We start from the raw sequence: 12,627 nt of genomic DNA on the forward strand, positions 1-12,627 counted from the left end.
TCCAAGTTTGTTGTCACTGGCAAAGTTTGAAATTTTACTCTGCGTTCCAATATCCAAGGCATTTATGTATGCCAAAAAAGCAGTGGCCCTGGCACGGAACCTTGGGGAACACCACTGTCTACTATCCTCCAGTCTGAAACACAACTATGTATCATCACTCACTGCTGTCTATTCCTAAGGAATTTTTCATCCAAGCTGACACTGACCCTCCTCTTCCATGAGCCTCAATCTTGATATGCAGCCTTTTATGTGGTACTTTGACAAAGGCTTTTGTTATGACCCTGTATTTTTTTTTCTGTGAAGAATGTGGTGTACCTTTAAGGCTGGAAAAGGAACAGTACTGCTTTCAGGCAACAAGCTCCAGAGACTGAGTCAAAGAATGCATTCTTGTTGCTCCGGGATACAGCCACTCAGAGACTGTGATTCAAAGAGTCCATGCTGGTTGCCCTGTGATACAGCCGCTCAGAGACTGAGGATCGAGAGATACATTGTGCGGACATGTTGTGATGAGGACATAAGGGGATATAGATAGGCTGAGTGAGTGGGCAAAAACTTGGCAGATGGAGTTTCGTGGAGGAAAGTGTGAAGTCATGCACTTTGGTAGGAAGAATCAAAAGGCAGACTATTATTTAAATAGAGAGAGACTCCAAAAAAGTGCAGTACAGAGGGATCTGGGTGTTCTTGTGCATGAAACACAAAAAGTTAGCATGCAGGTGCAGCAAGTAATTAAGAAGGCAAATGGAATTTTGGCCTTTAGTGCGAAGGGATTGGAGTTTAAAAATAGGGAAATCTTGTTACAACCGTGCAGGGTGTTGGTGAGGCTGCACCTGGAGTACTGTGTATAGTTTTGGTCCCTGTATTTAAGAAAGGATATACTGGCATTGGAGGCAGTTCAAAAGAGATTCACTAGGCTGATTCCTGGGATAAAGGGGTTGACTTATCAAGAATGGCTATGCAGGTTAGGCCTTTAGTCATTAGAGTTTAGAAGAATGAACGGTGATCTTTTTGAAACGTACAAGATTCTGAGGGGGCTCGACAGGGTAGATGTTGAGAAGATGTTTCCACTAGTGGGGGAATCTCAAACTAGGGGACATAGTTGCAGAATAAGGGGACACGTATTTAAAACTGAGATGCAAAGGAATTTCTTCTCTCAGAGGGTAGTGAATGTCTGGAATTCTCTACCCCAGAGAGTTCTGGGAGGCTAGATCACTGAAAGTATCTAAAGAGGAGGTAGATAGAATTTTGAAATATCGGTGAGTTGAGGGCTATGAGGAGCTGACACGAAGGAGGAGTTGAGGTCTGGGGCAGATCAGCCATGATCTTATTGAATGGCGGGGCAGGCTTGAAGGTCCGAATGGCTGACTCCTGCTCCTATTTCTTATGTTCTTATGATTGACATTTGAAACTAATTGAAAAACTGGCTTTTGAGACATAGTTAAGAGACAGACACAGACTGTCAGCCAGCAAATACTGAAGAAAAAGAGAACTCTCTCAGTTTATTTAAACCCTATTTATTATACTCTCAGAATTCTGATGTCAAGCCAGATTAATTTCTTAAAAGAAAAGAAAAATTCCTTGAACTACTGAACTGCAATTGTTGAAATTAATCGCTGGAGAAGAAGAGCATCAATTCAACTGCTGAAATAGACTACGGACTGTTCTACTGTTGAAGAACCTTTTTTCCCCCATTGAACGGCTGTGAGGACTTCAAGCAACGTTGGACTATTCCACATTGGATGAGTTCACTTCGGCAGGAGCATAAATATGCAAGGGACACTAATGTTTTCTATTTTAATCTTAGTTGTTTATATCTTAGTAGTGTTTACAAATTTTGTTTTTGCTAATTTAACAATTAATTTGTTGATCTAAAGGCACCTGGTTTGGTCAGCCTCATACGGGGGTTAATAGATGGTACAATTTGGCTGGGTCTTTCTTTAATTTGGATAGTTTAAAATGAAACGTTAGGTCATCTGTGGCACAGCGTGACTGAATCAACAGTGCGTTTCTCCCACCACAATCAGAATCGTATATTTTGATTGGGGGCTTTGACTTGAGCAGTCGGTCATAACATATTAATTGGGGGCTCATCCAGGATTGAATCATATTTAATTCAGTGGCTCGTGTCTGGGATCAGAATCACACTGATTTGGGGGTCTTGCGTTTGGCCTCATATTTAATTGCTCTCGCGTCTGGGATTATATCAATTGGAAACTCGATTGTTGGAATCTAAATCTAACGCCAATTACAATGAAATAAAAGAAACAGGTCTCTTGTATATAAGGGACAATCTATACTATTGTAATGGCATAAGTGTTTGTAGCAGTGTATTTGGGAAAGCAGAATGTTTCCCTGAGTGACTTAATAACTTTAACTAAGAACAAGTTAAAGGAATTGGCAGCAAAATTGGGGTTGGAATTGAAATCAGGTGCCAAAAAAGTAGAGATAATTGACATAATAGTCGAACATCTGGAATTAGTAGAAAAAGATGATGATGATGAAGATGAAGGGGAATATGCGGAACAGGAAAGGGAATACGAGAGACAAGAAGGTAATAGGTCCGAGAGTGATGCAGTGGTATTGGCTAGGATTCAGTTAGAAATGAAAAAACTTGAGGCAGAAAAAGAATTAAGAAAACTTGAATTGGAAAAAGAGGAAAGGGAAAAAGAAAAAGCAATAACAATAAGAAAACTTGAACAAGAGAAAGAAACAGCAATAGCACTGGAAAGTCCTAAGCTTAAATTCCAGAAAGAGGAAAGGGAGAGAGAGAATTTAAGTTAAGAGATGGAACTAAGACAAAAGGGTAGTCTTGAATCCAGGGAAAATTCGGGTCAGGAAGAATCTGAATTTTGATCAGGACTCAGCGAAATTTTTAAAAAATTTAAACAGGCTTTTCCTAAGATAGAGGCATTTTTCATATCTTTTGAAAAAATAGCCAAACAGATGAAATAGCCGAAAGAAAGCTGGACACTGCTTATTCAGGGCAGGCTGGTAGGCAGAGCTCATGAAGCTTATGCCATGCTTCCTGAAGAGGATTCTGCAGATTATGAGTTGGTAAAAAAGGCTATTCGCGCAGTGAATGAGTTAATCCCTGAAGCTTTGAAATTTACGGAGATTCTTTGGGAAGACATATTTAGAATTTGAGACGGTGAAGCAAATGAATTTTGACTGTTGGTTATGGGCATTAAAGATAGAAACCACAAATGAGAACCATCGAGAATTGATTCTCTTAGAAGAGTTTATAATCTCCATTCCTTCAGTAGTGAGAACTCATATAGATAACCTGAAAGTTTTGAAAACTAGGCAAGCAGCAGAGATTGCTGATGATTTTGTGCTTGTGAATAAGCCAACCTGTTTTGTCTGTCACCCCTACAAACCCGAGAAGGATAGAACGTGGAAGAGCGAAAGGAAGGCAAGTAGCCGTGGACAAGAAGGAACAGCTGGGAATGCCCCAGGATCATCTCCTCGATTCAGTAAAGAAGCTGCTGAGGGTAGAAGTGAGGGTCACAAGCCAAAGTGTTATTATTACAACAAAATGGGTCATCTTTGTTCAAAGTGCTGGAAATTGCAAGGTAAACCCATAGGACTTGTTGGGGTATGCAAAGTTAGTGCAGAGGAAAAGACTCAGACGGAGAGTATAGCAGACCAGGCGATAGCTTTAACAACAGCTGTGAATGTGAAACCAGATACTAAAACTAAAAGGAGTGTAGAGGTTAAGAATAAAATACCTGAGAGTTATAATGAATTTTTGTCAAAGGGCAGAGTGACTCCATATCCTGTAAGTGTGGCAGGAAAGCCTATCATTATACTCAGGGACACAGGAACAACCCAAACACTCTTGCTGGGGAAAGATATAAGGTTTCCACCAGAGAGTGCCTTGAATGCTAAAGTTTTAGTTAATGGAATTGGTGAGGAGTATATACCCATACCTTTGTATAAAGTATGCCTAGAGAGTGACTTAATATCTGGGATAGTAACTGTAGGTGTTGGCCACAGTTTACCATTAAAGGGAATTAATCTACTTCCAGGAATGATTTGGCTGGATCAAAAGTATCAGGTTATCCTATAGTTACAGAGGAACCAAGTAAATCTAAGGAAATGGAGCAATTATAGGAACAAGTTCCAGGAATATTTCCTGCGTGTGTAGTTACCCGAGCAATGGCTAAACAGGATCCATTGTCGGAGGTGAAAGGAGCATCACAAATAGATAGTCAAGTATCTGAAATCTTATTTGGGGATTTAGATAATCCAAATGAGATGTTTAACAGATCGTCTATCATTACAGCACAGCAAGCTGATCCCGAGATATACCGAATAGCACAGACGGTTCTGTCAGAAGCTGAGGCAGAAGGAGCTCCAGAAGGCTATTATATGGCAAACAGGGTTTTGAGGAGGAAATGGAGACCGCCTCATAGACCTGCCGATGAAGACTGGACAGTTGTTGAACAGATAGTGGTACCACCTAAATATTGACAAGGATTATTAAGGTTAGCACATGGCATTCCTTTTGCAGGACAGGGGAATTCGGAAGATCAAATCACACATAAGCAAACATTATTACTGGCCAGGTCTTACAAAGGATGTGAGACAATTTTGTAGGACATGCCATACCTGTCAAACAGTGGGAAAACCACAACCTACCAGAAAACTAGGGGATGATGTATTTGTGTTCTTACCATCACAGGGAGAACCATTAAAAGCACGGTTCAGTGGCCCATATAGAGTGATCAAAAGAGTGGATAAGGTAGATTATTTGATTGACACCCTTGATCACTGGAAGAGGAACCGGTTGTGTCACATTAATATGCTCAAACAATACTACCGCAGGGAGGAGGATAAGCCACTACAGGTATGTCAGGTAATCGGGATTGTTGAGAAGGAAAAGGATAGTGAGGATGAGACAGAAGCAGGCCGAGGAAATTCTCAGACTGAACCTCCAACTATCCAATTAGTGAATGCAGAATTGCGAGGAAAATTAAAGACTTTTACACTTAGAGGAAAACAGCGTGAAATCCGAACCAGGGTTTTCACAACATTTCAAAAAGTTTGTAGGGATAAGCCAGGATGTACAACCTTAGCCACCCATGACGTGGGTATGTGGGGAACCATTTCTTTAAAACAACTTCCTCATCGCTTAGGTCCAGACAGACAGGCCCAAGTGAAAGCAGAGGTGCAATGCATGCTGAAAGGCAGCTTAGTTGAACCTAGTCAGGACAGCTGGAATTCGCAAGTGGTCTTGATGTCTAAACCTGGTGGGTCAGCTCAGACTTGCATAGACTCTAGAAAATCCACTGTGGTAAAGAATGCAGACTCGGACCCAAATTCTTACTTGAAGGACTGTCAGGACAGAGTGGGCAACACAATGTGTCTTAAAGAGACAGATGTGTTGGAGGGATACTGTCAAATTCCTTTGACACCCCAGAGTAAGAAGAAATCAGCTTCTGTTACACTGGATAGGGCTTTCCAGTGTCAGGTGATGCCACATAGGTTAAGGGGTACTTGAGAAACTTCTTAGAGAATAGTAAACCCAGTAGTGGCCACTTCTCCACGCTGTGCAATTCACCTGGCTGAGGTGATGGACAATATGGACATTTGGAAGGAAAACACAAAATAACTGGAAGAAAATCCTTGGAAATTTGAAATGAGTTAATTGGGACAATCTTTTTGCAAATTTAAAGCTGATAATGTTCTGGTGGAACTTGTTGTTGTCGTCCTAATATTTTAGAAAGTGTATGCCTGTAAATGTGGGAAAAAAATGTGTTCGTTTTTTTTCAAATTAAATTTTTTTTACACATTGTAATGAAACACATTTCAGGAATGGCATTACACTCTGCTGGGCGGAGGTGTTATGATCCTTTAGGTTTTTTTTTCAAAGGAATGTGGTATACTTTTCAGGCTAAAAAAGGAGCAGTTCTGCTTTAAGGCAACAAACTCTAGAGACTGAGTCAAAGAATACATTCTCTTTGACCCAGGATACAGCCACTCAGAGACTGTGATTCAGAGAGTGCATTCTGGTTGCCCTGGGATTCAGCCACTCAGAGACTGAGGATCGAAAGATACATTATTGCCGATTGACATTTGAAAAACTGCCTTTTGAGACACAGCTAAGAGACAGACACAGATTGTCAGCCAGCATAAACTGAAGGAAAAGAGAGCTCTCGCTCAGTTAATTCAAACCCTATTATGCCAGGCCAGCATTTATTGCCCATTCCTAATTGCCCTTGAGAAGATGGCGGTGAGCTGCCTTCTTGAACCGCTGCAGTCCATTTGGGGTAGGTAGACCCAAAGTGCTGTTAGGAAGGGAGTTCCAGGATTTTGACCCAGCGACAGTGAAGGAACGGTGATATAGTTCCAAGTCAGAATGGTGTGTGGCTTGGAGGGGAACTTGCAGGTGGTGGTGTTCCCATGTATTTGCTGCCCTTGTCCTTCTAGTTGGTTGAGGTCGTGGGTTTGGAAGGTGCTGTCCAAGGAGCCTTGGTGCATTGCTGCAGTGCATCTTGTAGATGGTACACACTGCTGCCACTGTGCGTCGGTGGTGGAGGGAGTGAATGTTTGTAGATGAGGTGCCAATCAAGTGGGCTGCTTTGTCTTGGATGGTGTCGAGCTTCTTGAGTGTTGTTGGAGCTGCACCCATCCAGGCAAGTGGAGAGTATTCCATCACATTCCTGACTTGTGCCTTGCAGATGGTGGACAGGCTTTGGGGAGTCAGGAGGTGAGTTACTCACCTCAGGATTCCTAGCCTCCGACCTGCTCTTGTAGCCACGGTATTTATATGGCTACTCCAGTTCAGTTTCTGGTCAATGGTAGCCCCGAGGATGTTGATAGTGGGGGATTCAGCGCTGGCAATGCCATTGAATGTCAGGGGGAGATGGTTAGATTCTCTCTTGTTGGAGATGGTCATTGCCTGGCACTTGTGTGACGCGAATGTTACTTGCCACTTATCAGCCCATGCCTGGATATTGTCCAAGTCTTGCTGCATTTCTACACTGACTGCTTCAGTATTTGAGGAGTCACGAATGGTGCTAAACATTGTGCAATCATCAGCGAACATCCCCACTTCTGACCTTATGATTGAAGGAAGGTCATTGATGAAGCAGCTGAAGATGGTTGGGCCGAGGACACTACCCTGAGGAACTCCTGCAGTGATGTCCTGGAGCTAAGATGATTGACCTCCAACAACCACAACCATCTTCCTTTGCGCTTGGTATGACTCCAGCCAGCGGAGGGTTTTCCCCCTGATTCCCATTGACCTCAAGGGCTCCTTGATGCCATACTCGGTCAAATGCTGCCTTGATGTCAAAGGCAGTCACTCTCACCTCACCTCGAGTTCAGCTCTTTTGTCCATGTTTGAACCAAGGCTGTAATGAGGTCAGGAGCTGAGTGGCCCTGGCGGAATACAAACTGAGTAGGTTATTGCTAAGCAAGTGCCGCTTGATGGCACTGTTGATGACACCTTCCATTATTTTACTGATGATTGAGAGTAGACTGATTGAGAGGAGGGCGGTAATTGGCTGGGTTGGACTTGTCCTGCTTTTTGTGTACAGGACATACCTGGGCAATTTTCCACATTGCAGAGTAGATGCCAGTGTTGTAGCTGTACTGGAACAGCTTGGCTAGGGGCGAGCAAGTTCTGGAGCACATGTCTTCAGTACTATTGTCAGAATATTGTCAGGGCCCATAGCTTTTGCAGTATCCAGTGCCTTCAGTCGTTTCTTGATATCACCTGGAGTGAATCTAATTGGCTGAAGTCTGGCATCTGTGATGCTGGGGTCTTCAGAAGGAGGCTGAGATGGATCATCAACTCGGCACTTCTGGCTGAAGATTGTTGCAAATGCTTCTGCCTTATCTTTCGCACTGATGTGCTGGGCTCCCCCATCATTGAGGATGGGGATATTTTTGGAGCCACCTCCTCCAGTTAGTTATTTAATTGTCCACCACCATTCATGGCTGGATGTGGCAGGACTGCAGAGCTTCGATCTGATCCGTTGGTTATGGGATTGCTTAGCTCTGTCTATTGCATGCTGCTTACGCAGTTTGGCATGCAAGTAGTCCTGAGTTGTAGCTTCACCAGGTTGACACCTCATTTTGAGGTATGCCTGGTGCTGCTCCTGGCATGCCCTCCTGCACTCTACATTGAACCAGGGTTGGTCTCCTGGCTTGATGGTAATGGTAGAGTGAGGGAAATGCCGGGCCATGAGGTTACAGATTGTGGATGAGTACAATTCTGCTGCTGCTGATGGCCCACACCGCCTCATGGATGCCCAGTTTTGCATTGCTAGATCTGTTCGAAATCTATCCCATTTAGCACGGTGATAGTACCACACAACACAATGGACGGTATCCTCAATGTGAAGGCGGGACTTCGTCTTCACAAGGATTGTGCACTGGTCACTCCTACCAATACTGTCATGGACAGAAGCATCTGCAGCAGGCAGATTGGTGAGGACGAGGTCAAGTATGTTTTTCCCTTGTGTTGGTTCCCCCACCACCCGCCGCAGATCCAGTCGAGCAGCTATGTCCTTTAGGACCCGGCCAAATCGGTCAGTCATGGTGCTACCGGGCCACTCTTGGTGATGGACATTGAAGTCCCCCACCCAGAGTACATTTTGTGCCCTTGCCACCCTCAGTGCTTCATCCAAGTGGTGTTCAACATGGTGGAATACTGAGTCATCAGCTGAGGGAGGGTGGTAGGTGGTAATCAGTAGGAGATTAACTTGCCCATGTTTGACCTGATGCCATGAGACTTCGTGGGGTCTGAAATCGATGTTGAGGACTCCCAGGGCAACTTCCTCCCTACTGTAGACCACTGTCCCGCTACCTCTGGTGGGTCTGTCCTGCCGGTGGGACAGGACATACCTGGGGATGGTGATGGCAGTGTCTGGGACATTGTCTGTAAGGTATGATTACGTGAGTATGACTATGTCAGGCTGTTGCTTGTCTAGTCTGTGGGATAGCTCTCCCAACTTTGCCACAAGCCCCCAGATGTTAGTAAGGAGGACTTTGCAGGGTCGACAGAGCTGGGTTTGCTGTTGTAGTTTCCGGTGCCTAGGTCGATGCCAGGTGGTCCATCAGGTTTCGTTCCTTTTTATTGACTTCGTAGCAGTTAGGTGCAACTGAGTGGCTTGCTAGGCCATTTCAGAGGGCATGTAAAAGTTAACCACATTGCTGTGGGTCTGGAGTCACATGTAGGCTAGACCAGGTAAGGACAGCAGATTTCCTTCCCTGAAGGACATTAGTGAATCAGATGGGTTTTTACAACAATCTACAATGGTTTCATGGCCATTAGGCTAGCTTTAAATTCCAGATTTATTAATTAAATTCAAATTCCACCTTCTGCTGTGGTGGGATTCAAACCCATGTCCACAGAGAAATTCCCTGGGTCTCTGGTCCAGTGATAATACCACTACGCCACCGCCTACCCAATTCAACTGCTGAAATAGACTACAGACTGTTCTACTGTTGAAGAACTTGTTTATCCCCCATCAGACAGCTGTGAGGACTTCAAGCAACCTTGGACAATTCCACATTGGAAGATTCCACTTCAGCAGGAGCATAAATATGCAGAGATACTAATGTTTTCTATTTTAAATGTTGTTTATATCTTAGTAGAGCTTAAGAATTTTGTTTTTTTAATTAAACAGTTAATTTGTTGATCTAAAGACACCTGGTTTGGTTAGCCTCATTCAGGGGTTCGTAGTTTGTACAATTTGGCTGGGTCTTTCTTTAATTTGGAAAGTTTAAAATGATATGTTAGGCGATCCAAGGCGGGATGGAACTGAATCAACAGTGCATTTTTCCTACCACAATCAGAATCGTATAAGTTGATTGGGGGCTTTGACTTGAGTGGTCGGTCATAACACTTTAATAAAATCCATATAGACAACATCCATTGCTTTCCCTTCATCAACCTTCTCTGTTATTTCATTAAAAAATCAACAAGATTAGTCAAGCACAATCTGTCTTCGACAAATCTGTGCTGGCTCTCCCTAATTAACTCAACTCTCTTCATGTGTCTGTTGATTTTTCCCTGATTATTGGTTCTAAAACCTTACCCAGCACAGATATTAAATTGATCAGCCTGTAGTTACTTGGAATGGGTGTCACTTTTGCCACTCTCCAATCCTCGGGCACATCCCCCATATCTAGGGAAGATTGGAAGATTATGGCAAGCCCTTCCTCTATCTCCACCCCCACTTCCTTTCGCAACCTGGGAGAAAAGCATCCAGACCAGATGATTTATCCACTCTAAGCATAGCCAGCCTTTCCAGTACATCTTGCCCATTAATTTTCACCTGATCCACTACCTCTACCATCTCTACTTCTACTGATATTTTGTCAGCATCCTCTTCCTTAGTAAAAATCGATACAAAGTACTCATCAAGTATTTAAGCCTTGCCCTACACCTCTAAGCATAATTTAATTTCAGAATTGAATTTTTTAAAATGCAAACCAAATGAGAACACCTGGTTTGAGAAGCCAGGAAACAAGCCTACGGTGGTTACAAATCAAAGTGGCCGATGTTCATTCAGTAAGGTCATATTGGGAAGTATAAAGACAATCTCACTTTGAAGAGCTGGAACGTGTCATCGCCACTAAGCGCATTGCACCGTTGAACTACAAGAAAGCCCCCAGTGAGTTAACATCTGTAGCACTTAAAGTAGCCAGACGCGCTGCACAAAGAACAGCCAGGCGCCGCGCAAATGACTACTGGCAATACCTATACAGTCGTATTCAGCTGACCTCCGACACTGGAAACATCAGAGGAATGTATGATGCCATTAAGAGAGCTTTTGGGCTAACCATCAGTAAGATCGCCCCCCTCAAGTCTAAATCAGGGAAATGATCGCTGACCAACGGAAGCAAATGGACAGCTGGGTGGAGCACTACCTAGAACTGTACTCCAGGAAAAATGTTGTCACTGAGACCACCCTCAATGCAGCCCAGTCTCTGCCTGTCATGGATGAGCTGGACGAACAGCCAACAAAATCGGAACTCAGTGATGCCATTGATTCTCTAGCTAGTGGAAAAGCCCCTGGGAAGGACAGCATTACCCCTGAAATAATCAAGAGTGCCAAGCCAGCTATACTTTCAGCACTCTACGAACTGCTTTGCCTGCGCTGGGATGAGGGAGCAGTACCACAGGACATGCGCGATGCCAATATCATCACCCTCTATAAGAACAAGGGTGACCGTGGTGACTGCAACAACTACCGTGGAATCTCCCTGCACAGCATAGTGGAGAATGTCTTCTCTCAAGTCGCTTTAAACAGGCTCCAGAAGCTGGCTCAGCGCGTCTACCCTGAGGCACAGTGTGGCTTTTGAGCAGAGAGATCCACCATTGACATGCTGTTCTCCCTTCGCCAGCTACAGGAGAAATGCCGAGAACAACAGATGCCCCTCTATGTTGCTTTCATTGATTTCACCAAAGCCTTTGACCTCGTCAGTAGACGTGGTCTCTTCAGAATACTAGCAAAGATCGGATGTCCACCAAAGCTACTAAGTATCATCACCTCATTCTATGACAATATGAGAGGCACAATTCAACATAGCGGCGCCTCATCAGACCCCTTTCCTATCCTGAGTGGCGTGAAACAAGGCTGTGTTCTTGCACCTACACTGTTTGGGATCTTCTTCTCCCTGCTGCTCTCACATGCTTTTAAATCTTCAGAAGAAGGAATTTTCCTCCACACAAGATCAGATTGCAGATTGTTCAACCTTGCCCATCTTAGAGTGAAGACCAAAGTATGGAAAGTCCTCATCAGGGAACTCCTCTTTGCTGATGATGCTGCATTAACATCCCACAGTGTGTCTGCAGAAATTCATCGACAGGATTGTGGCTGCCTGCAACGAATTTGGCCTAACCATCAGCCTCAAGAAAACAAACATCATGGGACAGGACGTCAGAAATGCTCCATCCATCAGTATCGGCGACCATGCTCTGGAAGTGGTTCAAGAGTTCGCCTACCGAGGCTCAACTATCACCAGTAACCTGTCTCTCGATGCAGAAATCAACATGGGAAAGGCTTCCACTGCTACGTCCAGACTGGCCAAGAGAGTGTGGGAAAATGGTGCACTGACACGGAACACAAAAGTCCGAGTGTATCAAGCTTGTGTCCTCAGTACCTTGCTCTACGGCAGCGAGGCCTGGACAACGTATGTCAGCCAGAAGCGACGTCCCAATTCATTCCATCTTCGCTGCCTCCGGAGAATACTTGGCATCAGGTGGCAGGACCGTATCTCCAACACAGAAGTCATCGAGGCAGCCAACATCCCTGGCATATACACCCTACTGAGCCAGCGGCGCTTGAGATGGCTTGGCCATGTGAGCCGCATGGAAGATGGCAGGATCCCCAAGGACACATTCTACAGCGAGCTCGTCACTGGTATCAGACCCACCGGCTGTCCATGTCTGCGCTTTAAAGACGTCTGCAAACACGACATGAAGTCCTGTGACATTGATCACAAGTCGTGGGTGTCAGTTGCCAGTGATTGCCAGAGCGGGCGGACAGCCATAAAGGTGGGGCTAAAGTGTGGCGAGTCGAAGAGACTTAGCAGTTGGCAGGAAAAAACAGAAGCGCAAGGGGAGAGCCAACTGTGTAACAGCCCCGACAACCAATTTTATCTGCAGCG

The sequence above is a fragment of the Heterodontus francisci genome, chromosome 2 (genome assembly GCF_036365525.1).
Source record: "Heterodontus francisci isolate sHetFra1 chromosome 2, sHetFra1.hap1, whole genome shotgun sequence".
NCBI lineage: Eukaryota > Metazoa > Chordata > Chondrichthyes > Heterodontiformes > Heterodontidae > Heterodontus > Heterodontus francisci.